Raw genomic sequence first — 18,629 nt, forward strand, 5'->3', positions numbered from 1 at the left:
TGCGGCTGTACGCTACACTTACAGTGGCCCCATGGAGCTGCATACTAATAATCGGTCCAGGGTTAGATCAGGCCAGGAGGGTTAGAGCGATAAGGTACCGTTGCTGGCATTGCCCCGCCGTGACTGCGGCAACTCGCCCCCTCTCAGCTAATTGAATTGACTCAATGTTTTGTTTTATTTGTATCTCAGTGAAAGGGTATTATTGCATCAGCACAGCTGTCACCAACACATGTGACAAACGCCTTCCAGCTCACTACGGACTAGTGCAGAGGTTCCCAAACCCAGTTTTAAGGATATCCATGGTTGGGCAGAGATGGCTAAATCAAAAGACTGAGGTACTAATTAAGTCAACTGTGCTCAAACATGGTTATTCTTAAAACCTGGAAAGTTAGGGTGCCTTGAGGACCGAGTTTGGGAACCTCTGGACTAGTGACATCACTGAGGCATGCTTGTCTACTCTCCAGGAACGGACGGTAGGCTCCCAATAATCGGGTGTCACTCCAGGCTGCCCGCAACCAAAGGTGGGTTTGATGAGGGGGCGAGGTCTATCAAGGGGGGCGAGGTCTCTCCTTATAGGTCCTGATTCTGAGTTGGACGCAGTTGGGGCCTTCCTTGTGTCTTTTGCGCAGTTGCATAGGCAACATTATACTAATGCTGCAACAATGCCCTTTCCTGGGGCACATCCGTGCGTACGAATATGCGGCTCTGTATGAACACCACCGAGACGCATGTGTGGTGAAACTCAGACGGTATGCAGTCGGGAAGCCGGTGGACCTAATCCCGACAGCCGGCTTCCCGACTGCTTTATCCCGGCGAGGGTTAAATGACAGGTGTCTAAATCTAGATGCCTGTCATTTTACCGGCGCCGGGAGACCGGCGCCCGGCATCCCGATCAAAGTGATGCAGGGTGCCGCTGTGGACAGCTGCAGGGGGGAGGGTTAGGGTTAGGCACCCCGGGGGGATTTAGGGTTAGGCAGCGGGGAAGGGGGGGTTAGGTTTGGGCACTTAGAGGGGGGATTAGGGTTAGGCACCCTAAAGGAAGGTTAGGGTTAGGGTGGGGGAATAGGTTAGTGAATACTTACCTGGGGACGATAGGGATTTTCATCCTGTTCGGGCAGCCGCTGTTGGGATTTGAACCACTCAGACACATACGCAGACGAAAAACATTGCACAAGAAAAATATAAAACACTTTGGCCCCCACAGGAAAGAAACAAACAATAATTTGGCCTCAATAGAAAAAAAATAAAACACAATAACCCCTGGCAGAAAAAAATGTAATAAAATAAACACATTGGCCCCTGATGTGCTGGGCTGGAGAAACACAGGCTGGTGCCACTGACAGGTTGGCTGGGCAGCAGGGCTGCCATCAGAAATTTTGGGGCCCGGTACTGACAAAACAGGCATGGCCCCCCCAGGGTATAGGGTAGACTTGGGTGGAGTTGTGGATAATGTGGGTGAAGCTACCTCGGGGGTGGTGCATCAATTGGTATGTAAGTCAGGGATGGCTAGACGTGTTGGAGGGGGGGCACAGGGTAGAGAAGGCTGGATATTAATTGGAGGGCACAGGGCAGGGAAGGCTAAAAAAGCGGGGGCACTTGGCTGGGAAGAGTGGATTGCGGGGACAAAGGGCAGGGAAGGCCGGCTGGACTAGGGGAGAAGCAGGGCAGAGAAGGCTGGCAGGCTGGCTAGACATAGGGGTGCTGCAGGGAAGACTGGCTGGACTAGGACAGGGAAGACAGGCTGGTTGGCTGGACTAGAAGGGTGAGGGAGAGCAGGGAAGGCTTGCTGGACTGGGCAGGGAAGGAAGGCTGGCTGCACTGGGGGGTGGGCAGGGAAGAATTCTGGCTGCACTGGGGGGGTGGGCAGTGAAGGCAGGCTGGCTGGACTGGGGGGGGCAGTGCAGGGAAGACTCGCTGGACTCGAGTGGGGGCACAAGACAGGGTCAATACAAGTACCTGAGAAAGGTGCCAGGGTGGCAGCAGCGAGTAATGCACCGGGTGGCAGGCGGAGAAAAAGAGCATCTGCATTGCGGCATTTGAACTATGGAGCCGGCCGTGAGCCTATCACAGCTCGCGAAACAGCAGCCAATCAGAAGCAGCAGCTTCTGATTGGCTACATTTCCGCGAGCTGTGATTGGCTCACGGCCAGCTCAATACAATTGAGCTGGCTGCGAGCCAATCACAGCTTGCGGAACAGCAGCCAATCAGGAGCGGCTGCTCCTGATTGGCTGCCGTTCCGCGAGCTGTGATTGGCTCGCGGCCAGCTCCATAGTAGTTCAATTGCAGCAGCACCGATGCTCTTCCTCGCCGCTGCCACTCGGGCCCCCTCTCTCTCTGGGCCCGGGACAGGAGACCCGGCAGTCCCCCCCTCATGGCAGCTCTCCTGGGGAGACACAGGCTGGTGCCAGCCGGGACTCTCCATCAAGACCGGATAATTAGCTTGGAGCCAGGAACTACTGCGCAATCTCGGGTCTCCCCGGGAAAATGGCGCTCATGCTTTATTCCCGAAGACATCTCTACTGTGCATGCACAAGTCACCGGGAAATTGTCCGCCACCATTTTCCCTGTGATTTCCGCTGCTCTGCAGCTGCAGCCCGGATATATCAAATCTGCTGGATTGGGCGCCAAATCAATGGCAATTAGCTGTAAATTTGTTTTCACCATCAAAACAGCGCCGTTGCATATTTTCCCGAAATCTCATATTTGAACCATGTTGTATTTTAGGGGTCAGTGTACTAAGGGCCCGATTCAGCACAGATCGCAAGTCTGCAATCGCACACACCCGGCCGCAGCGAAAATATGCAAATACTCATGCGCAGATCGCAAAAATCGGCCGAGTGCTGAATCAGGCCCTAAGCCTTGGAGAGAGAGCTAAAATGGATGGAGATAAACTACCAGCCAATCAGCTCCTAACTGTAATTTTTCAAACACAGCCTGTCACAGGAGCTGATTGGTTGGTGCTTTATCTCCGTTCACTTTATCTCTCTCCAAGGATTAGTACATGGAACTTACCTTTAACATCAATCTGCCCCTTATAATTGACACACATATTTTTTGTGGCACAACTGATTAACGTGATTTTATCAGCTCACAATTAATGGACTGGGGTCCTGATTCAGAGGCACTCACTATTTGCGAGCGCTCGCTCTGAGTCAGGGCGGATTTAAAAAAAAAAAATCCACCTCCAGGCCGCTCGCATAGCTGTGGGTGACCACCCACAGCTTTTACAAGCGGCCTGGCGATGGTTGCGATTATCGCGACCATCGGGGTTGCGACGAGACCCTTGTGGTAGGGTCTCGGTTCCAACAAGCCCGAGTGAACTTCCTGCTCTAATAGAGCAGGAAGTTCACTACTGACATCACGAATTATGTCAGTAGGGCCGCCCACAAACGGCAGGCGTTCCTTCGGCCACCCCTCCGCGCCTACAAAATGGGGTGAGCTGTCGATCAACATCGACAGCCGCCCCGTTGTGTAGCGAGCCCCGGAGCGAGTGAAGTTCTCACTCGCTCCTGGGCTCGCGCACGTACATTGCGCACAGTGCACGTGTGCACTGGCTGACCATCGACCCGCTTGCGAGCGCTATGCGCTCGCGAGCGGGTCTGCATCAGGCCCTGGATTCACTGTTTTTAATCCCTTCACACACAAAAAAAAAATATATATACTGTATATATTTTCCAGATCTGTAAGTAAAGGAAAGCACATTCATATTCTGGATATTACTGATGAGAATGACAGAAAGAGTAATTAGTCCAATCTGCTAGAACGAGAGAGGAAATCTGCCTACATTCACCCGAAGAGGTCTCTAAAGGTCACCGTTTCACAGGAAGGAAATGATCATTACATTACTTGATCCATAAAGATGACTGTAACACAACCCAGTCAGGAAGCTGATAATCTAATTTATCATCTTAATGGAAGTGGTTCATAAATAAATAATTTCTTGGGTTATTTATCTTTCCTGTAAAACAGCTGAAAGGGAAAGAAAATGGCAATTGTCTGTACAAAACGCGCCCTGGATTCCGTATCTCTATACAACAGACAACAGGCTGCGTTATATTCCAGACAGGAATCCTGACAGCTGGTGCTAACGGCGTAGCGCAACCAGCTGCTTCTCACATCGCTCAGCCTAACGTACATTTATATGTAGCGATGTCAGAGAACCTCCATGGTGCTGGGAAATTAGGGTCTGATTCAGACGTGGACAAAGTGCTGATATATACGCAGATTGAGCGATTGTTAGACATTGCGCATACATGTTAGCCGCACGTGCATCAATCATATTGCGATTATGCTCGCACAGTGAATTTATTTGCAAAGTGAGCGCCAGGTAGTAAGCGTTCCGGGGGAGGTAAAGGGGGGGGGGGGAATGGTTAGAAAAACGCAGGCTCGTCGGACCGTTTAAACGCCATTTCCTGGGCATGAATAAATTAGCCACTGCGTCCTTGCTGGCAGCAGGAGGTGTCTCTAAGCACTGGATGGCGAGTGACTCATTAGCATATATTTGCAATTGCGAATCTGAGATTGCAGCTGCGATGGCATTTGCGTCCACATCTGAATAAGGCCCTAACTTCAGCCACAACTGCGTTTTCCACTGATCGTGATGACATAATTGCCCACTGAACAAGGACGGGCGCTTCCTTAGCGTCGCAAGAATTACTGTCCCAATAACAATTAAATATTAGAAACACCAGGGCTTTGTATGAAACTGCACCTGGGGCCTGGCGCTGAGTCGGACGCTGCTGCGTTCATGTCCGCATTGTTTGCTGGTGTTGCTTCTGCTGTCTATGGGCCCGATTCAGAGATGTGGACGCAATGCTATTTACGCAGATGAGCGATTGTCAGCTGACTGCTCATGCCTCATGGACACACTGCGCATGCATCAAGGTACCTTAGCGATGCCCCTTGCAGCGAGAATTTATTCGCAAAGAGATTGACCGCCAGGGACCGTTTGGGGGCGGTTACGGGGACTGGCAGGAAAAACGCAGACGTGTTACGACCTTTTTTTTGGTGTGTCTCTGCAATCCTGTACGCAGAAAACATGGCGTCAGCGTCTCATCTCCTGCGACAGTTCTGCATGACCGTAGGGTTACTCAGATGGTCAATTACTGAAGGATCTGCGACGGCTGCTGCGTGTTTGTACGCACTTGATTGGATCTGCAAAGTCGCCGGTGGGCGTCTCATGACGTTTCCAGGTGGCCGCAGCATTAGTATATGTTTGCACGGCAGCTGCGTACGGGATTGCAGCTGCGAATGCATCTGCGTACATCTGTGACTCAACCAGGGATGTGGGAAAAATGTTATGTTGGGGGGTGGGCAATATAAAATCCTTCCTCCCCTCCACTCGCCGCCGCCACCACCGCGCCCCCTAACACCAACCCCAACTTACCTGTTGCGCCGTTGAGCTCCGTAAGCATGAAACCCCACCATGTCCATGGAACTGCACTTCCACCCTCACGTGACGTCACTACCTTGTCGGGTCTGGAGCAGCGTCCGCGGACGGTCAGGGGCTGTGTTTCCATGTACCGCACGGAGGAGGTGTAATGTGCGGCCTATTAATTTAAACACCGCACATTACACCTCCTCCTCCTCCTCGCAGTGCAGAGGTTGTGATGCCTATTGCTATAAAGTACAGCCCCTGACCGTTCGCGGCCAACGCCTTTCAAATGTCTGGGGGGGGGTTAGTCGCCCCCTTGCCTCCCCCGTTCCAATGCCTATGGACCATCGGTCACACCATGAATACTTGTACCAGTCCCAAGGTAGGTGTAGATTGTCTATAAGAGATTGGCCTCCAATGAGAGCGATTATGTGTCTGAGGCCCTGATTCAGAATTAATTGATTCAGAAGCTTTCTGGAGCTTGGACCCAATAGCCAATGCCACCTATGGATGGTGTTGCGTAATAGAAGCCTATGGGCTTCTTTTCGGAGCTTTCCCTACGAGGGATCCAATAGGATCACTCCCAGGGTCACCCATGGACGCACACAGGGCCGGGTTAGAGGCAGAGCGACAGGGGCAGTCAGGGGCAGTCGTCCCGGGGCCCCCATACATAGTGGGCCTTCACACACTGGACCTCATTCAGAGTCGATCACTTGCTGCAAGCGATCGCTCTGAATGAGGGCGGCCGCTTACTTTTTTAAGTGCCGCCTCCTGGTCGATCGCTAGGCTGTGGGTTACCACCCACAGCTCTTGCGATCGACCAGGGTGATGGTCGCGATGGTCAAGACCATCGCGACCATCGGGGCTTGCGACGAGACCCTAAGGTTGGGTCTCGTCAACCGCAAGCCCCAGGGAGCTTCCTGCTCTGATCGAGCAGGAAGCTCCCCACTGACATCACTGCTGATGTCAGTGCGGCCACCCACAAATGGCAAGCGTTCCGTCGGGAACTCCTCCTTTTGGCCGGCCATGCCCCCTGCCCGCCACCCAAACAGGGTGAGCTGTCACTCACCATCGACAGCTCGCCCCTTTGGAGCGAGACCCATAGCGACGGAGGCGCCCGTCGCTTGCCAGGTCTCGCACATGCGCACGTCGGAGCCAGCTCTGACGTGTGCATGCCCAGTTGGGAAACATCGACCCGGTTGCAAGTGCTCAGCACTTGCGACCGGGTCTGAAAGACCCCCACTGTCCCCAGCCACCGGGCACATCCAGATGAACCGTTTTTTTGGATTTTTTGTAACGGAAGCCATCTGCCCACGATTATGCCCCGCCCCTCCTGGCATTTGTCTCTGCCCCCTTTTAAAAAGACCCACGAATCGCGCTCGTCCGACTGCTGCTTCTGAAACCAGTCGGAGGGGCCCATTTATCAAGGATCGCTTTTGCAAAGCGATCACGGCATGCCGGTAACGCCCCTGAACGCTTTGCAAAAAGCGATCTCTTTGGCCGGATGTATCATCCAGGACATGCAGGGACATGGGCTTCCGAAAAGAGCCCGTCCCTGCGATGTCTCCGCAGAGCTGCCGGCCAGCGCAGGGGGTGGTGTGCATGCGCAGTTCCGTGGAGTGCCATAGCCGGGGAAGGTTTCGGCGGATCCCTCCGCCGGCTTATAGTGCGTGGTGTAGCCCATAGGCTACAGCGGCTAACGCCACCTTCAGATGGCGTTAGCTGCGGGGGCCAATATCTGGAATGCGTCACATCCCGGATATTGGTAAATTCGGCAGCATCGCATCCCCATAGAAACCTATGGGGGAGGCGTCTGCCAACGGTAATGGAGGGATCACAGCAGGTATCGGAGATCTCTGCTGCGGTCCCTCCTTCATATATACGGGGGATACTTAGTATTTGAGGTAAACCCCCGAAAACTGTTGTTTTCGGGGACTTTACCTCAAACACACTTTGATAAATGGGCCTCCAGGAGAGGTAAGCATGCGTGTGAGTGTCTGTGTGTGTAGAATGTTGATTACAATAGCAGCATTTACTTACCAGGTAACCTGGTCCCGCAAGTGTCACTGGCCCCAGGGAGTGAGAGAGCTGCAGCCTGATGCTAGGTGCCAACAGTAGCAGCAATGATTTATTGATAGGGGCCCCCCACAGACCTTAATCCGGCCCTGGTCGCACATGTGCTGGCCGGCGGCCGCGCATGCACAAAGGGTCTCCCGGGTCACGAACCCAGAAGTCACCACACTGCCAAGGACAGCTGTTATGCTGAAATGTACATGCATAGGGCGTTACTAAACTCCGGTATGCATGCGATCATTGGCAGGATGCATCACATCCAAAATGCCATGAGTGATTCTTCCCGCCCTTGATCTTAGCCTTTAGGGTCCTTACTAAATATACTCAAGGTAGCCACCCTACCATATTAACATGACTGTGGTCCATTGATGCCCATTCCATTCCTTGTGGTGAATGCACCTATGCCCAGATCATGCCATATTTTGAAAGCTGCCTGGCACAACAGAGGGAAACCCGGCTCCCATATTCCACTTCCCGGCTACAGGCTCCGTGCAGCCCACAGGACATCCTGACATGGCAATGCTGACAGCAAAGAGGAGCAGCTCGGCCAGACAGAGGTGACAGGTGGATAAGGATATTAGCGAGAGCCTGGCACTTAATCATTAATGAAATATTAAAGACAGAAGGAGATGGGTACCAAAATGACCAAGTTACAGCACTTAGAAGATATAACAAAGAAAATGTAACAGTGCAAACTTCACTCGTTGTTCCACAACCCACGTCTGGGCCTTCTACCAGCGTATCCGCTACTTGTACCTGTCAGGTTCGGGCAATGGTATCAAGGCAAAGAGCACAATAATAAAAAGTAAAAATAGGTGTTAAAGGTCGTAGGGTTCAGCCCAAAATGGCTGCCTCCACTGCATACAGCACACAGGTGCAGTTCACTGGTAAGGCGTATGTGTGTGCGAATGACCAGACCTCGTTCAATCTGGCTACTGTGACCTTTCGTGGCAATTTAAAGTCTTAACAAAAGCCTCTTCCTTAAAAGCCACAACTGTGTAGGTATGAATCAAGGAAATGGTATTGAATTCTTCACAATTAATATGTCCATTGCATTTGAAAGCTTCCTCCCCAAGAGACTGAAATTCTCTTCATGTTCCAGGATCAGGTTAAAGAAAATTCCCAGCACTTACCTCCTATCTGTCTGGGAGTCCCAGCAGCCAGCAATTTAGTAAGTAAGCACCCGGGGCGGGGGTTATCTGCCTTTGATCCTTTCTGATTATGTCATTCCCATTTTAAGTACCGTTACACGTATATAAATCCAACTTACAAGGTATTTTTCCCATTTAATATAGGACTGCAGGAGTCCCTTCTGCGTTAGATAACCAGTGGTCCCTCCTTTGCTGTGGAAAGTAGCAGATTTATATAGGGACATTTTGGACAGTTGGCCAGGGTCCAAGGCTGCTAGAGGAATAAAGACCCAGGGCTCTATGCACCCATTGCTTCAGTGCTCATTGCTACCCGGGTACCACAGTAGTGGGCTTGTGGTATCATGCCAAGCTCTAGATTCTACAATGGAACTGTGCACTGCTGCTGGAGTGTGTCTGTATTGCGGGGCTTCAGGCAAAGGACCTCATGCTAGGGATGACCATCGACAGCTCTGCCATTGATGATCGATGGTTTTCCACCATCGGTAAGAAGCCATTGGTGGTGTGCTCAATACCCTGGCTTTAGCGAAGGTGTACACTGCAAGGGTAGGGATGGCTCCTCAGGTCTTTGCTGACTGGGTTACACTGGTGAAGTACAGTAGCAAAAATGTATCTAGGGGTTTTAGACCCCCAGTAAAATCCACCATCCCCAGGTGCGTGTTCCTTGGCAATGGCTTCCTATTATAATGGCTATCTGCCAATCACAGCCAGACAGGCAATCTCAGGGCGGTGTTTTCTGCCACTGGGACATGAAGTCAGGACCACGGTTAGCACAGACAAAGCGCTTCCCAGGGGAAGCCACTCCTCTGTCTTACCGTCAGCCCTACCTGGCTTCTAGGAGCTGCAGCAGATGCAGTCCCTAGAAGCCGATGCTTCTGCGCATGCACCGGTCGCGGGCCCTGCCAGATGTCTTGCACATGCGCAAGGCACCTCGCAGGTGCTGGAAAGAAAAGGATCCGGACAGGTCTGCTGCACGGCCAACCCCATGACAAATAAAGGTAGGAGCCACCTCTGCTGGTGCATAATACAGTCATCCATGAGAAATGTATGTGTGTGTGTATATATATATATATATATATATATATATATTAGTCACAATACCTCCCCTGTCGTATTTGGGGTCCCTGATGTATTTGGGGTCCCTTCTTGGACTCTCTGTATAACTCTGTGGTGCCTGCGGATACTATGTCTATGGGCCCCATCCACCGCCGGCCCACTAACATCTGCCACCTCTGGCTGTTTCTTCCACAGTGGACCATGGGTCTGATTCAGAGATAGGTCATATTGCACAACCTCGCAGGAGCGGCTGCACAATACCATCCAACAGGGGCGTTTCTAGAGAGGAGGGGCCCGTGTGCAGTCTCCGACACTGGCCCCCTCCTCTCCTCCCGGCAGCGCACTGAGCTGTGCGTGGCCAGCGCCGGAGTTACAGACTCTGGGCACTAGAGTGTGCCCAGAGTCTATAGTGTATGCACAGGTCACCGGGAAAATGACCGCGGCAGCCATTTTCCCTGTACTGCGCATGCGCAAACAACGAGAGCATGGCCGGTGCCATTTTCCAGTCGTTTTACAGCGCCGGACCCCCGCGCCGACGTGGGACTGCGGAGAGGCAAGTAATATTATGGGTGCAGGGTGTGCGGTGCGGGGCCCCCCTGGACCCAGGGGCCCGTGTTCCCCGCACACCCTGCACCCATTATAGATATGCCCCTGCCATCCAACCAAATGCAGCAGGAGGTGTCCTCGGATCACTATCGCAGCCGATGGCCGCTCCTTTGGCAGATTGCCTGGCCTTGCAAGTGACACAGGCACCGGCTGGGCTGAGGTAAGCTTCTTCTCTGTCACTCATCCCTCCCAGAGAAAACGGGGCGTCTCGCCCCCTTTTCTGGGAACGGTGGCCAACCACGCCCCCCGCTGGGCCCCCAACTGCGGTAGCATGTCAGTCAGGATGCAGCTAAGGGGGAACTGTGAGCGAGATCACAGGACCTGTTCTGCACACGCTCCTGCTCAGACCACTGAACATCAGACGTGCGCTAACCATCAGGTTACCGCCAGGGTTGTGAACTTTCTGGATGCTCCTTCCGGGAGGGGGCAGCCAGATCGGCAAATCAAGGGGGCGTGGCCGGCGTTTTGTGGGCGGAGCAGGGACATGGCCACGCATGCGCATCGTGAAGCAGGGGGCAAGGCCAAAATAACGCGGGAACGGCACCCGATCTTCGGGAGTCTCCCGGCCGAATCGGGAGGGTAGGCAAGTATGGTTACCGTATATCTCTGCATCAGGTTCTATGCCTGCTTACTGAGAATTCTCTGTATGTAGCTGTCCGATCATTCCTTATCATGTTCCCAATGTTTTACCATGTACATTTCTTTACTGTACGAACAGGAGTTTTTTTCCTGTCATTTTATATATGTATTTTCCTATGTTTTTATTTTAACAAAAAATTTAAATAAATATAAACCCCTTCCCCAACATATTGTGAGGAATTCATTAGGAGGGGAGCGGCGGGACTGCAGCACTGGTCACGAGTCATTGTAGCGTCGCCATTGATACACTCCCCCTCCCCCCCTCTATCTCACGACTTTGTATAGAGCAGCCCATTTTAAGAAGTAGGGGCCTGATTCAGACCCTTTCGCACGCAGCCGTCCGCATCCAAAGTATGCAAATCCCGCGAGCGCTAGCGAGACATTAGCACGCCCACTATGTCTTGGCGTGCGATCACGGTATGAAATTAGACGCCCACCATCCTGTCACAAGACGCCCACTTTCCCTTAGTAACACACGCCATCTCCAGGAAGTGTATTAAACAATCGGTAACATCGGCTGACATCGGACCCATACGCAGCACTTGTGGCTGACCATACCCTACCACAAGCCCTGCGAGTGCTGCTGTGTGTACTTCAGCCATGTGACGTGTACACTGACGCTGCGTCTTACTTATGCACGCCCCTGAATCAGCGTTCAGACGCACAGACACGCCTGCGTTCGCACCACCACACGCCCGTTACCATCGAACACCTCTTGTCACCACCCACAAACGGCACGTCCTGTCACTCATGCTTGTGGAGCGTCTGTGTACAGGGTGCAATCGCTTCCCGATCGCATGGACTGGTTCGTGCACTGCGTCTTGTACACATGCGCAGATTGCAAACATCGGCAGGCTGCGTGCGGATGGGTCTGAATCAGGCCCTAGGTTCCATGAGCTTGTGAGTCCTCACACTTAGGGGTCTATTTACTAAGCAGTGTTAGGAGACAGAGTGAAAAGTGATAAGGTGCCAGCAGGGCCAGATTAACAATGGGGCGGATGGAGCTACAGCTCCAGGCCTCCACATAAAAATAGGCCCATCAACATGACAGCATGATTACCAGGTGCCTAACTGGCCATACATTTTAAGTATTTAAATTGTTTTTCTAGTTCCCCCCACCCAAAAGAAAACAATTATGCAATTTTTCTATTTCTATGTAGTTAGGGAGACATTGTGTTCATAGTGTAGGACGTGTACACACCAAGGTGACTCTGACCACACTCACACAGCACCGATCACAGCTCTTCCCCCTTCTCAATATAGGCCCTTGAACATTTTCAGCTCCAGGCCCATGTGGGCCTTAATCCGGCCCTGGGTGCCAGCCAATCAGCTCCCAACTGTCATTTTTCAAACACAGCCTGTGAGACAGTTGGGAGCTGATTGGCTGGCACCTTATCACAGACTTATCACTTTTCACTCTGTCTACTAACACTGCTTAGTAAATAGACCCCTGAGTGAAAAGTGATAAGTCTGTGATAAGGTGCCAGCCAATCAGCTCCCAACTGTTATCTCACAGGCTGTGTTTGAAAAATGACAGTTGGGAGCTGATTGGCTGGTACTTTATCACTTTCTTATCACTTTTCACTCTGTCTCCTAACACTGCTTAGTAAATAGATCCCTTAGACATTGGCGAGATCTCACAATCACAGCTCAGCCTCCTAAGGATAGGTGGGAGCCGTTCCTGTCATAAGGGTCTTGTGGGTCATTCAGCTCAATCATTACTGTTGGGTCAAAGGTTTGCAAACTGTGTGTCAGTAATGCAGTGAGTCAGTAAGGAACATAAGCAAATGGAATGTGTGACCCCTCTAAAGGTCATTTCCTCCCACTGAGCTCACACTACTTAAGTCAGTTCAACCAGACTTTGCTGCATTACACTGGTCCCGGACAATTAGCTATGGGCTGGCTGTGTACTGACAAATGGAAAATGGCTGCAGGCCCGGCTGACAACAGACAGGTTTCTGTGCTACAAACAGTCTTTTAGCTGCTATAGCAATAGTGAGACATACGTCTAATATAGCATACATAGAAAATCATTGGCAATTCTAGAAAATCATTTTTAAATCCTGTTTTAAAGGCGCTAGGCAACAAGGCGTACGATTCAGTGATAGAATTATTGGCATTGTTTGTCAGGGGTACGTGTTACCTTGTTAGGTTTGTCTCATTTTTAATGCTTATAACTAGTTCCATAAACTGGGATAAGATCAGTGAAATCAGGACCTGATTCAGAGCCAGACGCTATTTGCGCTCGCTCGTTCAGAAAAAGGGGCCGGATATTTAAATTGAGCGCTCGCTCTTTGCGGTTTGTGGACGCCTCTATGTCTGAGCAAGCGAACGAAACATGCGCTCGCTATTTTGTAAAGACGCCCCCTGGCCGCTCGCATCCTACGTCATCTCTGCTATTTATTTGATTAATCGAGTACATCGAAAGGCGTCTGAACTGCTCACAGTGCTTGTGGTTGGATATTCCTACCGCAATCATGCGAACAGTTCAGGCTAAGAAACAACCAAGTGACGTGGTCGATGACGCTGCTTTGTTAATTATGCACACCCTTAAAACGCTGTTTTGACCGTTAGGCACGCCTGCGTTTGGCTCTCCACTCCCCGTTTTCAAGCACCTTCCCCTGTTACCACCCACAAACGCCTCATTCCGTCACTCAAATTAGCAGGCACTCGCTATTTGGCGAGCGCTCGATTTCTGACCGCAATGACTGGTTGGCGCATGCGCATTACGACCCATAAGCATGCGCAGTTGTGCGAACATCGCTCGGAGCGAACGAGCGGCCGCTTACGAGCGGCTCTGAATCAGGCCTTCATTTAGGAAATGAATGAAATGAGCATCTGTGCATCAACCGGCAGCTATAGGTGAGAGCCGGCAGCTTTATTCATATAAAACAAAAAGTGTGAAGATTACGGCACTTTGGGCCTCATTCAGACGTACATAAACACGGTTTCCTTAGATCTGCGCAGAAGCCGCACTGTGCATGTGCCGATCCGGGCCTGCGATGCCGCTCAAAACGGCACGAATGCCGCAGCTGCTGGCGTTTGGGGGGGGAGGCGACAGGCAGCGTCACAGAAATCAGGGGGAACATCTGCACCATGATGGGTGCACTGAAGGCAGTGAAGCCTTTGGCTAGCGTCAGCACGATTTTCTTTTGCCGTAACGAGTACCAGATGTTCATGCAGATGATCCACTGCTGCATCCTCGAACGCATCAGTGGATTATAGAAGTCGACAGGAGGCGACTATTTACAAAGATGCAGCGGCTGTGAGATCTGCGTCCATCTCTAAAATCAGGCCCTTTGTTGGCAAACATCAGACATAGAGCTTTATTTACCGTTGGGCAAACTGCCGGTGATGACGGGTGTTTTTACACTCTGCATTATTGAACAGCTCAATCCATCACTGTATGGGGAGAGTGCTATGTATTATATATCACAGCAGCACCATTATGCCTGTTCTTGTAATGCCATTGTTGGCTTAATACGGTGCCAAATGCTCTTCAGTGACATAGTAAACACACCCCCGTTTAGGACAAATGCAGGAAACATCTTTTCGGTCTAATGTTTTTTGTTTTTTTTTGCCAAGTACTGAAGTGCAGCGAGGAAATATCATTTTGTGGGGCACATTGATAACATGAGCTAGCAGGGGGTGGATAGGGCACATTAAGGAAGTAATCAATGTATTACAGACAGGCGCACATCCTTTTTACTTTCGGGGGGGGGGGGGGGGATGCATATTGCGTGTCTTAGTTTCACCATGATGCAAAAGTGTGTGAGTGTGCACTAGTGGGTATTTGCACGAGTTTGGCACCGGGCTTGTAGGAAGAAACCCCTTTGGAAGAAAACGCAGCTAACAAATGTTTTTTTTATTTTGTATAGAGATCAAACCTTGGATCTTCTCCCACTTCCTTGCAGATCTCAAGGACATTCGCCTCTAGCATTTGCTGAATCCAGGCTCCCTTCCACCCTAACTATATGTCCCGTGCCACTAGGTGTCACATATCCCCAAAGCCTCATGGATCCACCTCCAGGCTCAACATTTGGCTAAGTGTCCTTTTCTTCCGACACGTCACCTGTTTGTTTTTTGTCAAATGTCACTTTTGTGGCTATGGCCAAAAAGTAAAAAAATAAAAATAAAGAAAAAGTCCACAGCAATTTGTTCCAAAAAGTTCATGTGGTCATTGACTTTTGCGGTGAGGCCGCGATAAAGCCTTCGCTTGTTCACAAAACTTGTATTTTGCACACCGGATACTGCACGGCGGACATCGGAGTCACCACTGCGACGTCTGATGGCCCGTTCTGCAGGCGATGTGTGGTTTCTGCTTTTCACAACTGAATCGCTTACGAGCAGTTTGCACAGAGGTGTTGCTGTTTCTACCAGGTCTGGCCATCAACACCCACCGTTCCCCCAAATTTCCATTTCACGATAATGTTTCTGACAGCGTAAATTCAGAGCAGGAAGCATTCAAAGCTCTTTTTATAGCTAAAGAACCAATATAAAAAAAATACATGTGACCAAACTGTCGGACATGCCCTATTATTATTATAATATAATTATTATATAATATAATTCTGTTATTCATTCCATTTTTTTTTTTTCAGTCTATTAAAATCAACAAAACAATTATCAATTGTGCAGAAATGGATCACGATCAAGTCTGTACCCTGCAGAGGATGTATTGCAGCCTAACAGGGGGTTCCTATACTTTTGCACACCACTGTAGATGGTCTTGATAAGGTTATAGAGCACTCACCTTGAGATCTTACTTGGGGTCCTGCCCAGGCAGGCATGTGCCATTGCATGTGGATGTTACATATATACCAATGATCCCCTCTAGGGCCAAACATACTTTAAGAAAATAAGTATACATACAGGTCAATTGTCAAGAAACACATCACACTGCTGTAATGGTTGTTTATTTGCGCAACATCGGAAAACGACATATTGTACATAGTCACTGTAGGTGCAGCAATAGGCAATAGGGCTGGAGACAGCCAAGGGAGCGTTTCCAATTTTATTGGAAACCGTTATAGGTCCTGATTCAGAGCTGTACGCTATTCCGATGATTACGCAGATGAGCGATAATCGGAAATCTGCACATGCACCTTAGGCTGGGTACACATTAGATATATCGTCCGATATACCGGTTTGAAGGGTATCGGAACGATATATATCGGGCACATTGTCTGTGTACCCACGATTGCGCGCGTCGTCAATGACAACATGTGATATGGCGTGCGGTGCAGTGCATATTAATGAAGGATGGAATCAGTGATCGTTCTGTCTTTCATTAAATCTTCTAGTGCGTAGCGGCAATCTTGCATGATACAGGGCGAAGGGTAATCGCCCGACCATCGGCCAGATTGGCGAGTCGTTTAATGTGTACCTATCAATGCGAATGCATCAAGGTACATTACCAGTCGTTCGCAGCAAGGACTTACTCACAGTGTGATTGACAGTCAGAGAGCGTTTGGGAGGAGGTTACGGGGAGCAGCGGCAAAGACAGCAGACGTGTCACAACCATTTTGGGGCGTGTCACACTCTGCATCTGCAATCCCATACGCAAGAATAAATGTCTCCGGCGTCTCCCGCGGCCATTAAAACCGCAGGTGGCCGTCTTCATACATTCCTCGGCGTCTGCGTCATTCGTACGGGATCGAAGCTGCAATGGCAGTAACGTACATCTCCGAATCAGGCCCACAGATCTCGGGAAGCAATTACAGGAATGACGGGTAACTACATGAGTCAGCGGTGTCCTTAGCTCTCAGATGGTGGAGCGCCACAATCGGCTGCTGTGACAGAGATTAAGGTTACTCCTACAGTTACGGTAACTTATTATGCAAGATATTGGTGGCAGACAAGTATAATAGGAAGGCTGCAGTGTAAGGGAATATTGTCAAACTGTAAAATGGGAGTTCCTCAATGTCAGTGAGATGCTCCTATCACCATCATGAGCCAGCAGTGATACCAGAGAGACAGAGGCCCTGATTCAGAGCCGGACGCTCTGACCAGAGTGCTCCCTCTGAATCAGGGCCCTCCTCCATTAATATGGAGCGTCCTCCTGGACGCTCGTATAGCTGTGGGTCACCACCCACAGCATATACGAGCGTGCAACAAGATGGTCGCGATGGTCTTGCGAGTGAAACCCTGTGGTCGGGTTTCTCAACCGCAAGGCCAGGAGTGATTTTGGCTCTATCAGAGCCAAAATCACTCCCACTGACATCACTAGTGATGTCAGTGGGGCCGGCTTCATACGGTAGGCGTTCCCATGGGAACGCCTCTGTCTGGCAGGCACGCCCCTGGCACGCCCACCAAAGGGGGCGTGCTGTCAATCAACATCGACAGCACGCCCCCTTTGGTGCGAGACCCGGAGCGATGGAAAGTCCTTCGCTCGCCGGGTCTCGTGCATGCGCACGACGGAGCTCCCGTCGTGCGCATGCGCAGTGGGGACCATCGACCCACTTGCGAGCGTACTGCCGCTCGCGAGTGGGTCTGAATGACCCCCAGAGTCGGAAGTTTATTACTGGAATTGCAATGGCTTAGGAGGGTATGCATAGAGACATTTTGTGACAAGACATTTAATGGCTCCATTTCACACCATTGTACATAATACCATAAGCTACAGTGACCACTAGGACATTCTACAGGTGATTGGTTATATCGAATACTGAAAATCCACCAAAATGTCACTTCCCATGTAAAAGCACAGGGTAGGGAGATGGCACCACAAGCTGCCATTTTGGGAGATTTATTCTGTCAGACAGAAACTTTATGCAGGTTCTTTTTTATCAAACAAAAAATTGGCAGCCATTTTATAATTCTGTTAATATTATGATTAAAAACGAATAAAACCATAACCTAAACAAAAGATGGTATACAGTACAAATAAAAATACACCCCCTCGCTTTAGGCCTGATTTAGAGGTAGACGCAACGCCTGCGCAAGTGTCCGAGTCGCAACTGTGTGGGGGGGGCAGGGACAGCTGTTACATGGCGTGTTGCGACTGGACTTGTCGCAGCCAGGAACTGCGACTTTGGCCCTCATTCAGACCCGCTCGCAAGCGGGTCGATGGTGGGGCACTGCACGTGCGCAAGCCCCGTAGCGAGTGAGAAATTAACTTGCTCCGGGGCTCGCTACAAACGGGGCGGCTGTCGATGTTGATCGGGGGGGTGGCTGGACAAACTGAGGCACTCCTGAAGGAACGCCTGACGTTTGTGGGCGGCCCTACTGACATCCCTTGTGATGTCAGTAGTGAGCTTCCTGCTCCAATAGAGCAAGAAGCTCACTGGGGCTTGCGGCAGACGAGACCCTACCACAAGGGTCTCGTCGCAAGCCCGATGGTTGCAACCATCACCTGGCCGCTCGCAAGCTGTGGGTGGTCACCCACAGCTTAGCGACCGGCCAGGAGGCCGGCTAAAAAAAAAAAAAAAAAGTGGCCGCCCTCATTCAGAGCGAGTGCTCTGAATGAGGTCCTTTGTACGCTGTGGTTTATTCACCGGCACATTACTTGAGAGGGACATTCTGAGCGAGCATAGGGTCTCTCAGAAGTCGGATGCTGCGGTATGCGTCGGGCTTGGGTGCCTCAATACAAGTCCCAGTCGGTGTCCCACCGGGATATGTGTCCACCTCTGAACTAGACCTTTTGTTTGGACATGGTTTGTTTTTTTTGCATTGATAAATTACTCCCCATCATCTGGATAATGCCTTGGAAGAAAAGAAAACTAGTTATGTCA

This window comes from Taudactylus pleione, unplaced genomic scaffold, assembly GCF_031769625.1.
Source record: "Taudactylus pleione unplaced genomic scaffold, aTauple2 ptg000350l, whole genome shotgun sequence".
Classification (NCBI taxonomy): domain Eukaryota; kingdom Metazoa; phylum Chordata; class Amphibia; order Anura; family Myobatrachidae; genus Taudactylus; species Taudactylus pleione.